The 21,298-nt window shown below is 38.9% G+C and overlaps 1 non-coding gene across 1 annotated transcript; it reads right to left on the bottom strand.

The window, feature by feature from the left end:
• Positions 1–20,219: 20,219 nt before the first annotated feature.
• Positions 20,220–20,324, bottom strand: LOC142175058 (small nucleolar RNA R71). Its single transcript, XR_012704248.1, has one exon. It is a non-coding gene; the product is annotated as a small nucleolar RNA R71 (small nucleolar RNA).
• Between the last annotated feature and the right edge of the window lie 974 nt (positions 20,325–21,298).

Here is a 21,298-nt window from a genome sequence, read left to right on the forward strand (position 1 = left end):
CAAAATCAAAGAAAATCTCATGAACTTTCAAAGTTTCAAATTTTACAACTAAGGTTCCGAATCACGTCATTTCAAGTATGTTTCTTACCAAATTTTACAAGCTCAACTTAAATCATATATAAGACGTGTATCGGGCTCCAAAACTAAAATACGGGCCCGATACCATCAAATTTAATTACATTCAAGTTTCAAAAAACTCTAAAAATTTTAGTTAAATAATTTTCTTTAAAAATTTATTTCTCGGGCTTGGGACCTCGGAATTCGATTTCGGGCATACGCCCAAGTCCCATATTTTCCTACGGACTATCCGGGACTGACAAATTATGGGTCCGGGTCCGTTTACCTAAAATATTGATCGAAGTCAACCTAAATTCATTTTAAAAGCAAAATTTATTATTATTCACAGATTTTCATATAATGGCTTTTCGGATACATACCCGGACTGCGCACGCAAACCAAGGTGAGATAAAAAGGAGGTTTTAAGGCCTCGAAACACATAATTTAGTTCTAAAACAAAGGTCATCACACGTGATCATAGTGAGCGATGAGATTGTGCCAGCTAGCGTAGTTCGGAAGAATATGTCTAGTAAATTGCTGTAATTGCTCGGGAGAGAATTACGACACCTGAAGTGTTCACGATCAGTAGAGAATAATTAGGCGAAATTATAAGAGACGTAGCGGGAAGAATTACGACAATCGTGAAAAATCATAACTCTAGACCTCCTTAATCTTGTCTCCAACCCGTAGTATCTTTAGTTGTTAATTTTCTATTTTACTTTGTTAGTTAATTAGTTAGACATAAGAATCTTAATATTATAACTTAAAAATTGTTCAAACTTGTCTTCTTGGTGATAGTGAACAGTTGTAGCTAAACCTTAGTTTTCTATGTGATTCGGCTTCGGACTATTAGACGGGTTTATATTTGCAGCGACCGCTTATCCTTTTTCGGACTAGAGTTAAGCGTGATCAATAGCTCATACTTTCTTTTATGTTTAAACTTTAAATTTAACTTTTTATTTAAGACTTTAATTATTTAGTACTCTATTCTACAGATTTTTATTTATTTATAAGTTACAAGTTTATTAATAATCAAATAAAAATTACATTGTATAAGTTCTATAATATTTATAATAAAAAGGAAAAAATCAGAAATAGCCTGATCTACAACTGTAAAATGAAAATTAACCATAGGTGTAAAATTAGTCAGTAGTGGCTACTTTTGTCCAAATTTTATCTTCACATTAACTAGTGCCTACTTTTCAATAATTTTACAAACACATGTTATTTTTTAACTACCAATTAAAAACTGATCAGCCCGTGCTATTTGCACAAAAAAGTTGAAAAATTTATATGGTGTAACTAACTTATACATCATATTTACCATAAATAAATACACACTTTAAAATAATTATATTTTATTGCAGATCTTTGTATTTTATAGTAAAACACAATTCAATGTGTTCTCCTCGGCCTTAAATTTCTTTGCCTTCTCCTCCTCAGCCTTCCATCTTTTACACCGCTCCTCCATCAACTCATCCAAGCTTATTTCCTCCTCCTCAACCTTTAATTTTGTTTTTTTCTTGAATCAATTCAATCTCCAATTCCACATTGATGAAGTTTTGAAGGTTCAAAGTTTAACTTGGATTTAAGAAATTAAGATAATTTCGAACTGGATGTGGTTCCAAAAGTTTAAGAAAATTTTGGGGAACTTATATCTCAAATTTCGGAGGATTTGCTGCAGATTTGATGTACATAAAGTGTATGTGAAGGAATACAGTTAATACAACTTTTCCTTCAAAACTATATTTACTGATACAACCACTATGTGAAATTTTTGGATTGGATGTGGTTCTAAAAGTTCGAGAACATCTTGGGGAGCTTATATCTCAAATTTATGACGATTTGATGCAAATTTGATGTAGTTTTGGATAAATTTCAGAATAAAATTCGAGTGTATGAAAAGTGTATGTGAATGAATACAATTGATACAATATTTATCATTAAAACTGCATTCATTGATACTGAGCGAATAAATACAATTGATATATCTTTCCATCAAAACCGTATTCATTGATATAACTATTATGCGCGAACGAATACAACTAATATAGTTTTTTCATCAAAACTTTATTCGTTGATACAACCTGACCGCAGATTGATATAGCTAAATTTTAGTTCGACTGTATGTGTTTGATGCAACAAAAAGTGATATGCAAAATTGAAACAAGCGCCTAGCGACATAACTGTTGCTGCGAATGGTAATAAGTATCAATACACTAGCTATGTTTAGTAAATAGCTACTAAAATATGGTAGTTTCTAAATGTTTTCCAAAAACATTATACCAAACTATTTTTTGTTATCCAACCGGTGTTCGCTATACATCAAAACACTATTTATCTCATATTCATACCAAAGTCTTATATTAGCGGTAAAACTCTTCGGGACCAAAAATAACTTCATATCCAAAGTTCAAATCTAAGACCTCTGACTAAGGATAAATGTGTACTTACCACTCTACTATAAATTTACAACCCTTATTGGTAGCACATCAATCTTGTAATGAACATAATTTATATATACAGGGATAAAAAAAACTGATAGGTTCGCATGACAAAATATTAGTTGCTTAGATTGCATGACAAATGAAGCTTCTCAACTGTTATATTTTATTTATATTTATCCTCTTATTGTGATATCTTTTAATTTCTTTAATATATTAATTATTATTGTAAATAAATTATTTAGAACCAAATCTTGCTGGATACTCACAAAGATTGAATTTCTATTCCGGATAGCAGGAGCCTAGTTTCATTAGAAAAGGGAGAATAGGAAAGTAGTTGATTGGGGAGAAGTGAGGGTGTTCATTAGAAATCGATAAATCCCACCAAACCGATAATTTGAGTCAAATCGGAAAAAAAAAAATTTGACTATTGTTTGGTTTGACATTGGAAAAAATAATCCAACCATAATTAATTTTGTAACGACCCGGCCGGTAGTTTCATAATTTATTGCCCCGTTTCCCCTCCCCCCGCCCCCAATTTCTGCTTCTTTATGTGCTCCTCAGTGGTATTTCATCGAATCGTGTTGGTTGGTTTGGGTCCGGAGTGGTTTTGGTGTGGAATGAGACACTTAGTCTCCTATTTAGAAGTTTAAGTTGGAAAAGTCAACCGGATGTTGACTTATGTGTAAACGATCCCGGATGTGAATTCTGATGGTTCGGGTAGCTCTGTTAGGTGATTTTGGACTTGGTAGCACATTCGGAATGTAATTTGGAGGTTTGTGGTAGAATTAGGCTTGAATTGGCGAAATTGTAAATTTGGCGTTTCTCGGTCGGCAGTGAAAATTTTGATATCTTGGTTGGAATGGAATTCCGGAAGTTGGAATATGTTCGTAGTGTCATTTATGATGTGTGCGCAAAATTTCAGGTCATTCAGAGGTGATTTGGTATGTTTCGGCATCGTTTGCAGAATTCGGAAGTTTAGAAGTTCTTAGGCTTGAATCTGAGGGTGATGTGGTGTTTTGATGTTTTTTTTTTAGTATTCTGAAAGTTCGACTAAGTTTGAATGTTGATATATGACTTGTTGGAATGTTTGGTAGAGGTTCTGAGTGCCTCAAGTTGATTTCAGATGGTTGACGATTCAAGGATGGGATTTGAGGAAATGATGAAGATTTCCTTCAGTTGTCATAACCGCACTTGTGGAGTGGGGACCGCAGGTGCGATGGACGCAGATGCGGAGAGGTACCGTAGATGCGAGATTTGGGAAGTTGAGGCAAGACCGTAGGTGTGGAAGGAGGAGCGCGTATTGGACCGCAGAAGTGGTTATGGGCGGTTAAAAGAAAACCATAGATGTGGTTGTTTTGACCGCAGAAGCGGTCCCACAAATGCAGGAAAAGGGCCGCAGGTGCGAGATGCCTGGGCAGAAAGTATATAAGGAACCCTTTGCGAACTTTGGCCATTCTTCACCATTTTTCTTTCGGATTTTGAGGTTTTTGAGGGGTTTTGAAGAGGGAATCAAGGGGATACTCATTGAGGTAAGTTATTTAAGCTTAATACTTGTGATTATGGTAATCTGCAGTTGTTTAAGGATGAAATTGGTAGAAATTAGGGATGAAATTGAGGGGTTAGGGCTTGAAAATTGGAGAGTTTAAATTGAGGATTTGAGGGACCTTTTGATGTCAGATTTTGATGATTTTGGTATGCATAGACTCGTGAGTGAAAGGAGTTTCTAGTTTTGTGACTTTTGTCAGATTCCGAGACATGGTCACGGGGGTCGGGTTTGGATAAATTTCGGAATTTTGGTCTAAATTGATAATTTTTCGTATGGAATTGGTTCATTAGCCTATATTGATTGCATTGTATTGCTTTTGGTCAGACTTGGGACGTTCGGAGGCAGATTCCAGAGGCAAGGGCGCCGCAGAGTAGGGATTTGACGATTTGAGGTTAGTAATGATTGTAAATCTTGTCCTGAGGGTATGAAACCCCGAATTGAACATCATTTCACTACTTTGAGGTGATGCACATGCCAGGTGACGGGCGTGTGGGCGTGCACCATTGGGGATTGTAACTTAGTTCGTCTCGTAGAAACTATTAAGTTGCGTATATGACTGAAAACTATATGATACTTATGCGTTTAGAAAGAATTTCTATAAATTGGACTGAATGCCATATTTGGGCCTCGTGCCAAAGCTGTTGGACCCTTAGGGGCATTTTCTTATTATATCCTCACTATTTTGATTTAAGATCTATACTCAATCATTCTGTGTTTACTGATTTCATAACTCAGTCTTTATTACTCTATTTTGATGCATAAAATGATATTTTTGGCTGAGCCCCCTGTTTTTATTGATAGCCCAAGTGGCTTGAGAGGTTTGTGACTGAATGAAGCCGAGAGCCTGTTTTTGTGAGTATATTATGGGATTGGGATGCGCGCCGCAGCTAATAGTAGCCTATATTATACGATGTAGATGTTATTTATGATCTAAGTTAACAATACTTTATTGATGTTTAGGTGCTAAATGATAACAAAATGCTCTAATTAAGGTTTTTATGCTTTGCAGGAACTACTCCGAGTTAGGAGGAGGATATAGAGTGTTTTTGGGTCAAATATATAGATACAAGGCCAATCGAGAAGATCCCGGATGAAAACAAGCAAGAAAAGGTGAAGAAAAATTGGGCAGCAGTCCACCGCGACCGCGGTAGGACCGCGGCTGGAACGCGGTGAAAGAAGGAAAAAAAACAGAAAGCTTTGAAATGACCGCGATCGTGCCGCGATCGTGCCGCGACCGCGGTCGATCTGGAGAAAGCCAAGAAGTTTAAGGGCTAAAGTGTAAATCGTGGGAAACTTATCCTAACCTTATATAAACTCAACAAACTCTCCCAAGTTAAGGTTAAGTTGTTTTTAGACTCAATTGGAAGCAAGAACAAGTGTGAGAAGATCAAGATACCATTAGAATTTTTCATTCTTCTTCTTGTTATTATTATTTTTTGAATTATGAATGATTTTATGGTTTTATCTTGTTTTACCATGAGTAGCTAAACATTTAATCTAGGGTTGATGAAACCAATTGCTAGATGAAGTTTTGACTCAGTTTTTTTATAATCGAGCCGGGTTTATTATATGACTGTTCAACTATGTTTTGTATGGTGATTAATTGAATGGCCTCTTGATTAATCGTGTCTAATTGCCTTGTGTTGCTTTAGAAAGAATACTAGGTTAGATTGTTGTTGAACAACACTACTTTTGGGTAATTAAAAAATTCATTACTTGAATTTAAAAGTGGGGTTAGAGATAACGAAACTTTGGTGGGATAATTTAGAGCTGCATAAATTATCAGCTAGAGTAGTTCGAGAGAATGCTCTAGTAAATTATCATAGTTGATCGAGAGGTAATTGTGATAACCCATAGCTCATAATCCTCATAGAGTATTACGGCAGGATTATAGCAAAGGAGTAAAGAATTAAACTAGCAATTGGGGAAATCAATACCCTAGACCTTTTTACCATTGAATTATCTTTAACTTAGAATATTGTTTGTTTCAATGTCATTTTACTTTAGTTAAACAAATCCCAATATTTATTGATAAAAATCTTGCATCCAGAAATTGTTTGAGCTTGTCCTAGCATCGCTAAGAGTTGTGATAGATAGGTTAGTTCCCTGAGGATTCGACTCCAGACTTGTAAACCGGATTATATTTGCAACAACCGCTTTGTCTTTTATAAGGAATAGTTAGGAGTGATCAAATTTTAGCTTCGTTGTCGGGAAACTAACGGTGTTATTTATTACAACTTAGAAGTAGTGCTAGAATTATTAGTTTAGATCAATTTTCTACGGTGTTAAATAATATTTTATTGAAATTCTTACGTTTGAACTCTTGTGTGATTCAGGTGTATGCCTAGAGATTCTTTGAGGACTGGTGAACTGCTTAAAGGACTCTCAGACCCCGAGAAAACATTCAGGGCATTAAACTCTTCCAACAATAAGAACAAACAATCACAACAAACATACCAACTTGAAATTGAAATGGGTGATGTAGATAACATCAACAGGAACATCAGGAATGATCAAGATGACCCAAACATCAGAGTGGTGGCACCTCTTGTGCCAAAAGCTGCACTTTATGATTGGGCACAGCCAATAGTTGACAACCTAGCCACCGCCATTGTTGTGCCCCAAATACAAGCGAAGATAGTCCAGATCACCACCAACATGTTGTACCTTCTGCAGAATAAGGGATTGGTCTCCGGGTCACACATTGAAGACCCTCAACAACACCTGAAAAATTTTTTGTCGATTTGTGTGACCCAAAGGCAGCCAAATGTGACCCCTGAAGCCATCAAGTTGTTACTGTTCCCGTTCTCTGTGACTGGGAAAGCTCAAACTTGGCTGAATTTGCTCCCAATAAATTCCATTGCCATTTGGGAGGAATTAGTCAAGCAGTTCCTGAACAAGTTTCACCCGTCCAACAAGACTACAAGACAGATTGATAAGATATTGCAGTATAAGCAGCAGCCCACTGAGACCTTGCAGGAAACTTGGGAAAGATTTAAAGGGATGATAGTGAAGTGTACCCACCATGGTATTCCAGACCAGATGCTCTGCCAGAGATTCTACATGGGGTTAGCAGACAATTTAAAAGCTAATGTAGATGCTTCAGCTGGGGGTGCATTTCTGAGTAAGACATTCACAGAGTGTAAAATCCTTCTTGACAAGATGTCCCAGAATTTGGGATGGATGACGAGAGGCACAACCCTGACACCAATAGTGCATTCATTTCCTCTTAAACCAAATAATTCACATGCATAGAACATAGCCACACTCAGGATTCAGATGAGTATACTGACAAAGAAGATTTATGAGATAGGTACAAAGCAAGTGTATATCGTTGACACAACAAATAGAGGATCGTGACACCTTGCATTAATCAGTCTTATGTGTGTTCATGGAGTGGAGAAGGTGACAACCAAGGGTTAAGAGAGGATATGAATTATGTCAACAATTTTGGGGGTCAGAGTAAAGGAGGACAACCATGAAGACCAGCACCCAACTAGCAGTACAGACCAAACAAGCCAAAACGTGGAGGTATGCATCCCCAAGGCCAAATGGTGCCATATTAGAGACAACAGGGCTATGAACAACAGCACCAGCAACAGTTGGCATATCAGCCACCTCATCAGCAACAGGATGGCAACATGGTAGAAATCAGGGGTATGTTGCAACAACTTATTGGAACAAATGGTAAGATGCAAGAAAAGTTGGCAGCGCATGACTCAGCAATTAAGGGGATTGAAACTCAACTATGGCAGTTGTCCATGGCCTTAAATAACCGCCCCCAGGGAACATTGCCAACCGATACGAACATTAACCCTAGAAGAGAGATTACACCAACCATTTCAGTTCCATTAGAGATCGATGAATCAGCAGAACTCACTAAAGTGGTGGTTAAACAAGTTCGGGTTGATAAGGGTAAGGCTAAAGAAAGTGAACAAGTTGCAGAATAGGTGGTACCTCTTGTGCCACAAAATTCCAACAAAGAACAGCCAGCAAGTAGTGGACAAAGAGTGATGTCTGCACCATTCCCTCAAAGACTGGCAAAACAAAAGAAAGAAGATCAATATAGGAAATTCATGGAGATGCTTCGTCAGATTCAATTGAATATCCTTTTAATGGATGCTTTAAGGGAAATTCCAGGCTATGCAAAAATGATGAAGGACCTGATGTCACGGAAATTTAACTTTCAGGACCGGTCCACAGTAACTCTGACACAGACATACAGCGCGATAATGATAAGATCTATGGCTCAAAAGATGTCTAATCCAGGTAGCTTAGCTATTCCATGTACTATTGGGAGTTATGATTTTGCAAAAGTATTGTGTGACTTAGGAGCCAGCATAAACTTGATGCCTTTGGCAATATATACAAAACTGGGGATTGGCAGACTAGACCGACTTCGATGTTGTTGCAAATGGCTGATCGCACGGTTAAAAGGCCGATAGGGATTCTTGATGATGTGTTGGTACAAGTGGGAAAGTTTGTATTCCCTGCAGACTTTGTTATTCTGGATTGCCAGGTAGATGAGCAGATACCCATCATTCTAGGGAGGCCATTCTTAGCCACTGGGAGAGCATTGATTGATTGTGAAACTGGGGAATTCAAAATGAGGTTGAATAATAAAGAAGTAATATTCAACGTTCAACAATCCATGAGGAGACCCAGTGAATATGAAAATTGCTCACTAGTAGAAGCTGTAGATGTGATCCTGCATGAAGATGATGAGACCTTGAATGCCAAAGATCCAATTGGGAGCTTGTTTGACAAATTTAGAGGAGATGGATGGCAAAGGGTTGGCAGAATGGGTCATGGCACTTAAAGGACAAGGATTCTGGAAGATGGAACCTCGGTTCGACCCCCTTGAAATAAAAAAGAGAGCTACAGCACCTGTAAAACCATCAATAGAGGAACCACCATAGTTGGAGCTGAAACCACTTCCAGCCCACCTCAGGTATACTTTCTTGGGTCCCAATTCTACTTTGCATGTTATTATATCATCTGGTTTGCTAGTTGTGCAGGTAGAACAATTACTGCAGGTGTTACAGGAATACAAAACTGCAATTGGTTGGACCATGGCAGACAAAAAGGGTATCAGCTCAGCCTTCTGCATGCACAAGATTCGTTTGGAAGAAGGGCACAAACCTTCCAAGGAATATCAACGAAGGTTGAACCCCAATATGAAAAAGGTAGTGAAAAAGGAGGTAATCAAGTGGGTGGAAGCGGGCATCATCTTTCCTATCTCTGACAGCAATTGGGTAAGCCCCGTCTAGTATGTACCAAAAAAGGGTGGAATGACAGTTGTACAAAATGAGAAGAATGAGTTGATCTCAACTCGTACAGCGGATTTGTATAGATTACAGGAAATTAAACGCAACCACCCGAAAGGGCCATTTACCCTTACCTTTCATTGACCAGATGTTGGACAGGTTAGTTGGGCGATCCCATTTTTGTTTCTTGGATGGATACTCGAGGTACAATCAGATCTCAATAGCCCCGGAAGATAGAGAGAAAACATCTGTCACATGTCCGTATGGCATCTTTGCCTTTCGGAGGATGCCCTTTGGACTTTGCAATGCACCGACCACATTCCAGTAGTGTATGTTAGCCATTTTTACCGACATGGTTGAAGACATTATGGAGGTGTTTATGGATGATTTCTCTGTGGTAGGGGATTCATTCGAAGATTGTCTTCACAACCTTAAAAGAGGGCTGAAACGATGTGTGGAGACAAATTTGGTGCTGAACTGGGAAAAGTGTCGTTTCATGGTGCAAGAAGGTATAGTATTGGGGATAGAGTGTCCAAAAGGGGATTGAAGTAGACCATGCAAAAGTTGATGTGATTGAGAATCTCCCAGCACCTACTTCAGTGAAAGAAGTGAGAAGTTTCCTAGGGCACGCCGGATTCTACTGGCGGTTCATCAAGGATTTTTCAAAAATTGCTAACCCCTTATGTAAGCTGCTTGAAAAAGACCAGGACTTTATGTTTTCTGATGATTGCAGGTTAGCATTTGAGAAGCTGAAGAAGAGATTGGTGACTGCACCCATCATTGTTGCACCCAACTGGGAACAACCATTCGAGCTTATGTGTGACGCCACTGATTATGCTATAGGAGCAGTTTTGGGGTTGCGTAAGGAGAAAATTATGCACCCAATTTACTATGCAAGCAGGACTCTTAGTGGTGCACAGTTGAACTACACGGTCACGAAAAAGGAAATGCTCATTGTAGTGTTTGCCTTCGACCAATCCAGGTCATACCTGATTGGATCAAAAGTTATTGTTTATACTGACCATGCAGCCATTAGGTACTTGATAGCAAAGAAGGAGTCAAAGCCCCTCTTGATTCGCTGGGTTATGTTGATACAAGAATTTGACGTGGAAATTTGTGACCGAAAGGGGACAGACAACCAAGTAGCAGACCGCCTCTCGAGGTTGGAATAGGTAGAAAAGAGAACGAAGGTTGAAGATATCCTTCAGACATTCCCAGATGAGCAATTACTTGATGTGACAATGGAGGAGGCACCATGGTATGCTGATATTGCTAATTAATTAGCGTGTGGTATTGTACCTCATGATCTCTCCTCAATTTAAAAGAAAAAAAATTCTGTGATTTTTGGGTGTATTATTGGGATGAACCTATATTGTTCAAAATATGTGTTGATAACATAATTCGGTGGTGTATCCCTAAGCAAGATCAACCCTCTGTTTTGAAGGCTTGCCATGCTTCACCATGTGGTAGACACTTTAGAGGAATTCAGACAGCAACAAAGGTGTTAGAATCAGACCTGTATTGGCCTACATTGTTCAAGGATGCCCATGCTTGGGTCAAACGCTGTGATGAATGTCAAAGGACGGGCAACATTTCCCGTCGCCATGAGATGCCAATGATCACAATCCAAGAGGTGGAAGTGTTTGACATGTGGGGGATCAACTTCATGGGGTCTTTTGTCAACTCATACAGTAACAAGTATATACAGGTTGCCGTTGACTATGTCTCCAAGTGGGTTGAAGCATTTTCTCTCCCAAAATGATGCAAAAGGGGTGACCAGTTTCTTAAAGAAAAACATCTTCACACGTTTTGGCACCCTCGACCCATAATCAGTGATGGTGGCTCTCATTTTTGCAATAGAGCGTTTGCATGCCTGTTGGAAGAGTATGGAGTTCGCCACTAGGTAGCCTCACCATACCACCCATAAACAAGCGGGCAGGTGGAAGTGTCTAATAGGTAAATCAAAAGTGTCCTCTCAAAAACAGTGAATGCAACAAGAACTGATTGGGCAAGGAAGCTGGATGATACATTGTGGGCATACCGCACAGCCTTCAAAACTCTAATTGGTATGTCACCATACAAGTTGGTATTTGGAAAGGCATGCCACCTTCCGGTTGAGCTCAAACACAAAGCACTGTGGGCATTGCGGCAGCTGAACATAAACATGGAGACAGCGGGCACCAACAGAGTTAATGGGTTGCATGAGCTTGAGGAATTTCGATTCCAGGCATTCGAGAGTGCTAAACTATATAAAGACAAGATGAAACTGATGCATGACAAGTACATATTGAATCGGAACTTTGAACCTGAAGAATTAGTGTTGCTATATAACTCAAGATTGAGACTGTTCCCGGGCAAGTTGAAGTCCCAATGGTCAGGACCATTCAGAGTGGTGCAAATGTTCCCAAGTGGAGTTGTGGAGATCGAATCTGAAGATGGGACGAACAAATTCACAGTGAATGGGAAGAGGTTGAAACATTACCTTGGAATTAGTGAAGGAAAAAGGGACAGCATGGTGATAACGTTGGTGGAGTCCCAATACACAAATGAGGAGTGATGATATGAGCCTACGTCGTGTTGCGACGTTAAATCAGGCGATGTGTGGGAGGCAACCCATGTTTTCTTTTGTTTATTTCTTTTCTTTTGTTTTGATGTGTATTTCATGTGTATGAAACTAACCCTCTTATTTAAAAAATCGGACGGCAAAATTCGACGTATTATATTTCTGGGCCACCGCGACCGCGGTGAATCGCGAGTATTCTGCTGCCCAGGTAAGTCCAATTAACTTGGTACTTTATTTTTTTCTCTTTCTTCTTTTTCTAGTCTAAAGTATCCCCCCTCCCCACTCCTCACACTCACTCTAAACCCTAACCCAACGCCCTTTTCTTCTTCTTCTTCCCATCTCTCACAAACCCACTTCTCTACCACACATATACACTTCCCTACTCCCCAACTTCCCTTACTCTCCACTTCTACAAGAACCAGGTATGTCATTCTTTCCATCTCTCTTCTTATACCCTTCTATTTTGCAATTTTAATGCTTGAATTGTTGTAGTATCTATGGTTAAATTTTTGGTTTTCTTTTCTTTTTTTTAGTGGGTAATGTGTAAAATGTTGTAGAGAAGGGAATGGTATTGTTGTGTGAAGTTAATTGTGGTAGAGTGGAGTTATGAAGTGATAATGGTTGATTTGGGGAGAGATTTTATGCCTCCATGGGATAGGTGTGTTATATTATAGTCCATGCACACCATATGCTTGTGAAATTGCCCCAATGGAGCTATAATGGCTAATGTGACCATGGTGGTGGTGAAGTCTGAGTAACCACCCAGGGTTCACACAACTCAAACCCTCACTAATAGCAGCCTCTATTTTGTCAGGTACAATGCATCAGTTAAGGAAAAGACGTGCCAGGGGTTCCTCCTCTAGTGGACCATGAGGTTCATCCAGAGCTCGAGCTTAGGCTAGTGCGGACCAGTTTGACCGCACTCGGTTTGTCTCCAAAACGGCTCAAGATAGGTTTAATGCAAAGGCATCCAAGAAACTGCTACCTGAAGTACACATTGACAGGCATGCCTTGCAAGTTGAATGCCCAAGTATCTTTGAAGAATTAAGGAGGCGTCAGCTGGACATCTTCTTTAATGAACCGGAAGAGGGCAATGTACTGATAGTAAGGGAATTTTATGCGAATTGCCCAGAGCATGTTAATAGGGTTGTCACGGTAAGAAATACCCCGGTGGATGCATCTCTTGAGGCTATCCGCCGAGTGTACAGGTTGTCGGTCTTCATTGGAGAGACAAATTATTACCAAGCTTATCAGCGCAAACTTGTCTAGTGGCAACCAATTTGTCAAACAATCTGTGTGGCTGGCCGGGATCCAATATGGATAAAGCCGAGAATTACCCTAAACTCTCAATCTCTCACTTGGGAAGCTAAGTGTTGGCTAACAATCATCAATAGTCGTTTGCTGCCATCTAGCAACACTACAGATGTTAATGGGCCAAGAGTAGCAACGATTTTCTATTTCGTCAACCACCACGATTTTGACGTGGCCCAGCTCCTTCAGGATGAAATGTTCATTTGCTCCCCAAAAATACTCAAAGGGTTCTACTTCCCTTCCCTAGTCACCGAGTTGTGTCGTACTTCACAAGTTCCTGAAAATCCCATAGTAGATGGGAAGTTGCCATTAAAACCCCCATTCAAGGCTAGCAAAATCACAGTTAGGAAAGAGCAGGTTGTGGAAGATGATGATGATGATGATGCCGATGATGATGATGAGGGAGCTATGCATGCTGCCGACCTGCCAGGGTAGTGTGCTGATAAGGCGGGCCCATCACAGGCTCGCCAGAGTACCCAAATGACTACCTTGGAACAGGATATGGCTGGCCTATGCACTTCGGTCAATGACCTGAGCGCTAGAGTTGACACTTTGGCTACTCAAAATGCTAGGTCAGAGAAAAAGATCATGGGTTGGCTCCGGGCGCTAGGACGAGCGTGTCACCACGATCCTGGCACTGTCTCCGATTAGGACTGAGCACCAAGGAAGTCCCCTTACCTTACTCTACTTTAAATTCTTTGACATGGGGACATGCCAAATCTTTAAGTATGGGGTGGGGGATGGTTATAAATTTGTTTGGTGTTTTTGGTTGATGTTAATAAACTTCGACTTGGCCCGAAGACGGACACCTCTCGACGGGTCTCTTGAGGGACTAAAGTCGAATAAAGAAAAAAAATTCTAGTACGTAGTGTATCAACTCCCCCTTGGTTTTTCTTTAAACCACAGTTCTTTTCCAAGAGTTTCCATTTGAACCGGGTGCAGTTAATTGTGTTTTTTTTATTTTATTTTTTTTCTTTTTTTATTGTAGAAATTTTTGGGCGAAGAATAGAACTAGGATCCCTTAACTCCATGATACCTTGAATAGAGATTGCTTTAGTGTGACACTTAGGCTCATTAGCTGACTCTAGCAACAAAGCCTTAAATTGTGTGTTCTTGAGTTGGCTTAAGCACCTTGAGTAGAGTGTCTGATGATCCTAACTGAATTGAGTCATGTGCCATGTGTGAGTGAGGCTTTGTGTATTCTACGCTAACACTCAATGCCTATAACTTGCCATGTGTGTGTATGAAGCGAAATGGTAGTCTTAATTGGTCTGTAAAGTGATAGAGGTGTTTTCTTGTTGAACCTATCTATATATGTTTTCACCTACCTGATTGTGTATATCCTAGTTAACCTCTTTGAGCCTGTAATTTTGTTTCTTTGGCAATCACATTACAAGCCTTACCCAAGATGTGAATTGTCTATCTTTTTGAACCCTGTCACCTCTTAGAAGCACTTGAATTGTAATGAAATATGGAAAAGTTAAAGTCTGGGGGGTTGGTTGGGCTTTTGAGTGGAGCTAATGAAATAAGGAGAAAGGTGCACTGTGTTAAGAAAATAAAAGTCACTTGAATTGAAAAAAAAAATTCCTTGCTAAGTGGTGACTCTTGATGTAAATGTGCTTAAAGAAGTAGGGGGTGTAACTCAATGATGTAAAGGTGAAATGAAGGTTTGACAAAGGTATGAGCTTAAAAGTGAAAAATGTATTGAAGTGCTTATGGAGGTGAAGTCACTATACCCATATGTATCCTATCTGTCCCATAGCCAGCATTACAACCAAATAAAGTCCTACTTGATTCTAGACCAAATGGGCTCGATTAGTCGAGTATTATACTACGGCCAAGCCTATGGTGCGTTGTTTGTGGCATAAGAATTTATTTCTAAGGGTGAGTGAACTCTTATGTATTTGAATTCCTCAGAATTATAACATAACATAAGTCTCTTTTGTGGTGAGTAGGCATATGATTCATGAAGGAAAGGTAAGTCTGGACCTCTGACTGAGAGTATAAAATCGGGTTAGGGACATTACGTGGCTAGAGAGAGAGTCCACTCTTGAGGTTAGGAGGTTACGCTAAAGTAGTTTATCTATGTGAATTATTCTTGGTATAAGGAGTAGGGAAGTGACCCAGTAATGATTAGGCCTATAGAGTGTGGTTTTGTTGCTAGAGGACTAGCAACAGTTTAAGTGCGGGGTGTTGATAGTTGCCTATATTATACGATGTAGTTGCTATTTATGCTCTAAGTTAATCATACTTTATTGATGTTTAGGTGCTAAATGATAACAAAATGCTCTAATTGAGGTTTTTATGCTTTGCAGGAACTACTCCGAGTTAGGAAGAGGATATAGAGTGTTTTGGGGTCAAATATGTAGATACAAGGTCAATCGAGAAGAGCCCGGATGAAAATGAGCAAGAAAAGGTGAAGAAAAACTGGGCAACAGTCCACCGCGACCTTGGTGGGACCGCGGCTGGAATGCGGTGAAAGAAGGCGAAAAACAGAAAGGTTTGAAATGACCGCGGCCGTGCCGCGACCACGGTCGATCTGGAGAAAGACAAGAAGTTTAAGGGCTAAAGTGTAAATCGTGGGAAATTTATCCTAACCCTATATAAACTCAACAAACTCGCCCAAGTTAAGGTTAAGTTGTTTTTAGACTCAATTGGAGGCAAGAACAAGTGTGAGAAAATCAAGACACCATTAGAGTTTTTCATTATTCTTCTTGTTATCATTATTTTGTGAATTATGAATGATTTTATGGTTTTATCTTGTTTTACCATGGGTAGCTAAACATTTAATCTAGGGTTTATGGAACCAATTGTTAGATGAAGTTTTGACTCAGTTTTGTTATAATCGAGCAGGGTTTATTATATGATTGTTCAACTATGTTTTGTATGGTGATTAATTGAATGGGCCCTTGATTAATCGTGTCTAATCGCCTTGTGTTGCTTGAGAAAGAATACTAGGTTAGACTGTTGTTGAACAATACCACTTTTGGGTAATTGAAGAGATTCATTACTTGAATTTAAAAGTGGGGTTAGAGATAATGAAACTTTGGTAGGATAATTTAGAGCTGCGTAAATTATCATCTAGAGTAGTTCGAGAGAATGCTATAGTAAATTATCGTAGTTGATCGAGAGATAATTGCGGTAACCCATAGCTCATAATCCTCACAGAGTATTACGGCGAGATTATAGAAAAGGAGTTAAGAATTAAACTAGCAATTGGAGAAATCAATACCCTAGACCTTTTTACTATTGAATTATCTTTAATTTAGAATATTGTTTGTTTCAATATCATTTTACTTTAGTTAAAAAAATCTCAATATTTATTGATAAAAATCTTGCATCCGGAAATTATTTGAGCTTGTACTAGCATCGGTAAGAGTTGTGATAGATAGGTTAGTTCCCTGAGGATTCGACTTCGAACTTGTAAATCGGATTATATTTGCAACGACCGCTTTGTCTTTTATAAGGCATAGTTGGGCGTGATCAAATTTAGAAAAGTTCGGACTTTTCCCGACGATAGATCTTTTGGAGAAATTTCTTGAGGGATAAAGCCGATTAAAAACACCAAAAAGATTTTTTTTTTAGGATAGTTAGATAATATCCCATGATTTTTCTTTGAGCGCCAGTTCTTTTTCAAGGGTGTAGCTCGAACCGGGTACTTTATTTTTTATTTTTTTTTAGGTGTAGTTTAGGAAGAAACTAAGTTGCTCTGAGATACTCATTGACCTGGTTGATGCTGGCATATTTGGCTATGACATACATTCTATTTTCCTGTGTATTTGGTTTGAATTGTGAAGCCTAAGTACAGTAAATAGCCTATTTTGTGACACCTTTTTTCAGTTGTTTGACTTGTATGACACATAGTGCAATATTGGTTAATTTTCTAAATTATGTGTGCTTGCTTAACTTGAGAATTGAACAAAACCATTGTGATTGAGTCATGTGCAACGTGTGTGTGAGGAATTATGGTTTTCTGTGCTATCTTGTGTAGTCTAGAACTTGCCCCGTGTGTTAATTGAAGCGAAATTGTAAGTTATGCTAATCTAGGAGATGATGTAGGCTTTTTCTTGCTTGGTCATGGATGTGCTTGTCACATAAAAATAAAAAAATTCAGTTGATAGCCCCTTTGAGCCTATAGACCTTTTCCTTGGCAACCACATTATAAGCCATACCCCTATTTTATTCTTAATTTGAGATTGATTGAATCTTTACCTCCTAAGGCACTTAGTCGCTAAAAGAATTAAGGTTAGAGATTGGAGAGTAGCTTTTGAGTGGAACCATGGAAGGGACCATTGGTGCACTAAAGTTGAAATCAAAAGTCACTAGCCGATAAACTTTAATGTATGGAGTAAGAAAAGAAAAAAAAAGAGAAGAAAAAGAAAAGAAAAAAATGATAGTTAAAGTATGTAGAAAAACATACACCTCCAATTCTTATTGATTTGTGCTAGTGGAAATATAGAAGTGCTTAATTGAAAAGAGTGTTATGTTGTATATTGTTTGTGTCATGTGAATTGGTTAAGAAGAATATGTACTTGAATTGTGAATGTAGTGTATTAAAGTGCTTAGGAGGGTTAGTCACTATTTCTAAATGTATCATACCCGTCCTTTAGCCTACATTACAACTTTAAAGTCCTAACTGATTCTAGATTTGGCTAACTTAAATTAGTAGAAAAGATACACTACGGGCAAGCTTATGGTAAGACCACGGGATGCATATGAATTTTTCTTTGTGAGAGTGAGCGAATTTTGTTCAATTGTGTGATGCCCGTAATCTATATTCAAAAGCATATTTGAATGTGTGGACTAATCTATATTCACTCTTTTATTTGTTGGTAAGGGCACATGATCTCATGAATGATTGGTAATGTTGTAAACTTTCTTGTTGGGTGAGTACATGAATTGAGGGTGCTTAGTGGTTACAAGTCGGCTTTTGAGGTTGGGTGGTGTCAAATAGGTTGTTGGAATTGATTGAATTGAAAGGTTATACTTAGGCATGCTTAAACGGGAAGAATGTGAAATTTTGTATATTTATGATTATGTGTCGGCACTGATCATAATCAAGGGTATAGTGTGTGGTTAAAAGTGAAAGTGCTCCTCTATAATTGAGACTTGTACGTAGTTGGGGGCTTATTTGATAGTCCCATTGCTCGAGGACGAGCAAGAGTCTAAGTGTGGGGTGTTAATATTTTGCTTAAAGTACATATATATTCGCATGTATATTGCCTCATATCTTACTTTTGTTTCGTGGATTTAGGATGTGAAACGTGTTGATTTATGTTAATTTGATGTGTTTTATATATAGGAATGATCGGGGAGCAATCGGGGGTGGAATGTGCGAAACTAGAGCCAAAATGGACGAAAATAGGGAAGGGGCATATTTCAGCAACATAGGTGGCGCCCAGCCCTACTATGGAGCCAGAAATATAATCAAAAATATTGGAGCGCCTGGCGCTAGCCAGGGCGCTAGTGACGTGAATTTTCTCTAATTTCGCCCGGGACAATGTTATTTCGGCCCTTGACCTACCTAACATGTATAAAAGCAAGATTAAACATATTTTTAAAGGGGGAAGCTACTTTGGAGAGATCTAACATACTTTGAAGGAGAATTCACGTGGGGGAACACACACCACGCTTGGAGGAGGCTTCTAACTAGTTTTTCTTCTATTCTTTTCTTTTAGTTTCATAGTTTATTTGTTCTAGAGTTTTGGAGTGTTACATGAACGTTGTAGTCTGAAGCTTGAATTGTTCTTGTAATTTGATCATATTGGTTTACTTATTCAATCTTATGCTTAATTATTTGATTGCTTGATCACCAATTGAATACTATCTACGAATCTAGGATTGAACTCGGGAGAGGGAATTCTAGATTGCATATAAGATTGAGTAGAGCAAGATCTTAACTCTGAGGGGGGCGGATTTGCGGTTACGATAGGAATATACCTAATCGCCTTGCTTGGTTACTATATAGGAATTATTAATGCGTTCTTGTTAATTCTAATTTCATAGGAATATATGCGTTAGATTAGCTTGAATAGGCGAGTTGTACTTCGAGAGAAGACTACGAGCAATATTAAGCATGTCAACCAATAAATCAGATAAATTAATTATATGATTAAGTGAAAAACTCAACGGGATTGTTATCTAGCCCATAGCTCTAGAATATTCACCCACATTGAATTCGGCTTTAAGTTTGTTGTTGTTTTCTTTAATCTCTTAATTCTTTACTTTAGATTAATTTTAGTTAAATATTCATACGTTAGGATTCACTTGAATAGATTAATTATTTGGTTTAATTTAGTTGATAGTTAATCACAAGTCCTTGTGGGTACGATATCTGGACTTACAATCCTATATTACTTGTCGACCACGTATACTTGCGTGTGCGTTTGGGAGCAATAAGTTTTTAGCGCCGTTGCCGAGGACTTGAATATTAACTACTTTCTAGTTTTTGCTTTAATTGTTTGTTTCGTCGAGTCTAACGTTACTTGATTGTTGCTCGGATCTCACGAACTTTGATTGAATACGAAGGGTCAGAAGCCAGGACCGACTTCAAGGCTTTGACCCTGAACCTGAGAGAACATTTCACAAGAGGTTGAGGGAAGTAAGGACACGAATAATATTCAGGCACTTGTTCAATTTCCTGGGAACATGGTAGAGGAGCAACACATGGCTGTTCAGGAGGTGGCAATGCCCAGCATTGCTAATGTCACCTCCAGTATTGTGAAGCCCAGGATCACTGGGCACTTAAGCTGAAACAAAGCATGATCCAGCTATTTCATACGAATGGGCAGTTTATGGGTCTTCCACACGAGGATCCACAACAGCATATCCTGAACTTCTTGGAGATTAGTGACACTTATATCACTAAATGAGTCACTCCAGACTATGTGAGGCTCGTACTTTTTCCATTCTTACTATTGGGCGAAGCAAAGCGATGGATGAAGGCAGAACCAGCTAATTCTATTACCTCATGGAATGATTTGGCAAGAAACTTTCTGGCAATGTTCTTCCCTTCAGGTAAAACTGCAAAGATCAGAAATGAGATAGTTGCCTTCAAACAGAAAGCGAGAAAGTCTTTATATTCAGCTTAGGAGAGGTTCAAGGGGCTAATCGGAGACTGTCCTCATCACAATCAGACAAAAGAAGTATTAGCTCACACTTTCATAGAAGGTCTACATCCCGAAACAAAGATTGCGGTAGATGCTGCAACTGGAGGTCAAGTGTTGGAGAAAAGCTTTGACGAGATATATGTATTATTGAAAAAATTCTCCAAAAGCAACCCGGATTGGAAAGGAGAGATGGGCAGACACATAGTACAAAAGTCTATAGGAGTTCTTGAGTTAGATGTCGTCTCAGCATTATCAGCGCAGATTTCTACACTAACCAACCAAGTCAATCAGATGACCTTGATTATCAACAAGAAACAAGCACAATCGGTACAATAGGTTCAAGTGTTTTGTGAAATATGTGGAGAGGGTCACACGAGCGACTTATGCCCCGCTAGTCCAGAGTCTGCCTGTTTTGTGGGCAATACAAATAGGGGACAAACAAACCAATATGGGAACACTTACAATCCCAACTGGAGGAACCACCCAAACTTCTCTTGGGGTAGAAACCAAGGTACTCAGAATCAAAACAGGCCTCAAGCACCTCAACAACAATATAGACCACCTCAGGTTGAACAAAAAGCGAGTCCAACAAGTCACCTTGAAGACATGTTGAAAAAAGTGATGGCTGAATAGCAAGCCCTCGCTCAGAAATTTATGGCTGAGTAGCAAGACCAAACCGCAACAAATAGAAATTTGGAGCGCCACTTGGGACAGCTTGCTAGTGCTCAAAACATTAGACCAGTTGGAGCTCTTCCAAGTGATACTGAGCCTAATACTAAAGCTCAAGTCAATGTGGTTACCTTGAGAAATGGAAGAGCATTAGAAGAAGTTCCAAAGAAAAGGAAGTATACGGCTATTCCTGAAGGAGAATTAGTTCCCAAGCCAATTGAGGAGAATGAAAAAGAGAGCAAAGGATCAGAGCCAGTAATTGTGACAAGACCACCACCTCCGTTTCCACAAAGACTACAGAAGTAAAAAGATGATGCTAAGTACAAGAA

This window comes from Nicotiana tabacum, chromosome 20 (assembly GCF_000715075.1).
Source record: "Nicotiana tabacum cultivar K326 chromosome 20, ASM71507v2, whole genome shotgun sequence".
Taxonomy (NCBI): Eukaryota; Viridiplantae; Streptophyta; class Magnoliopsida; order Solanales; family Solanaceae; genus Nicotiana; species Nicotiana tabacum.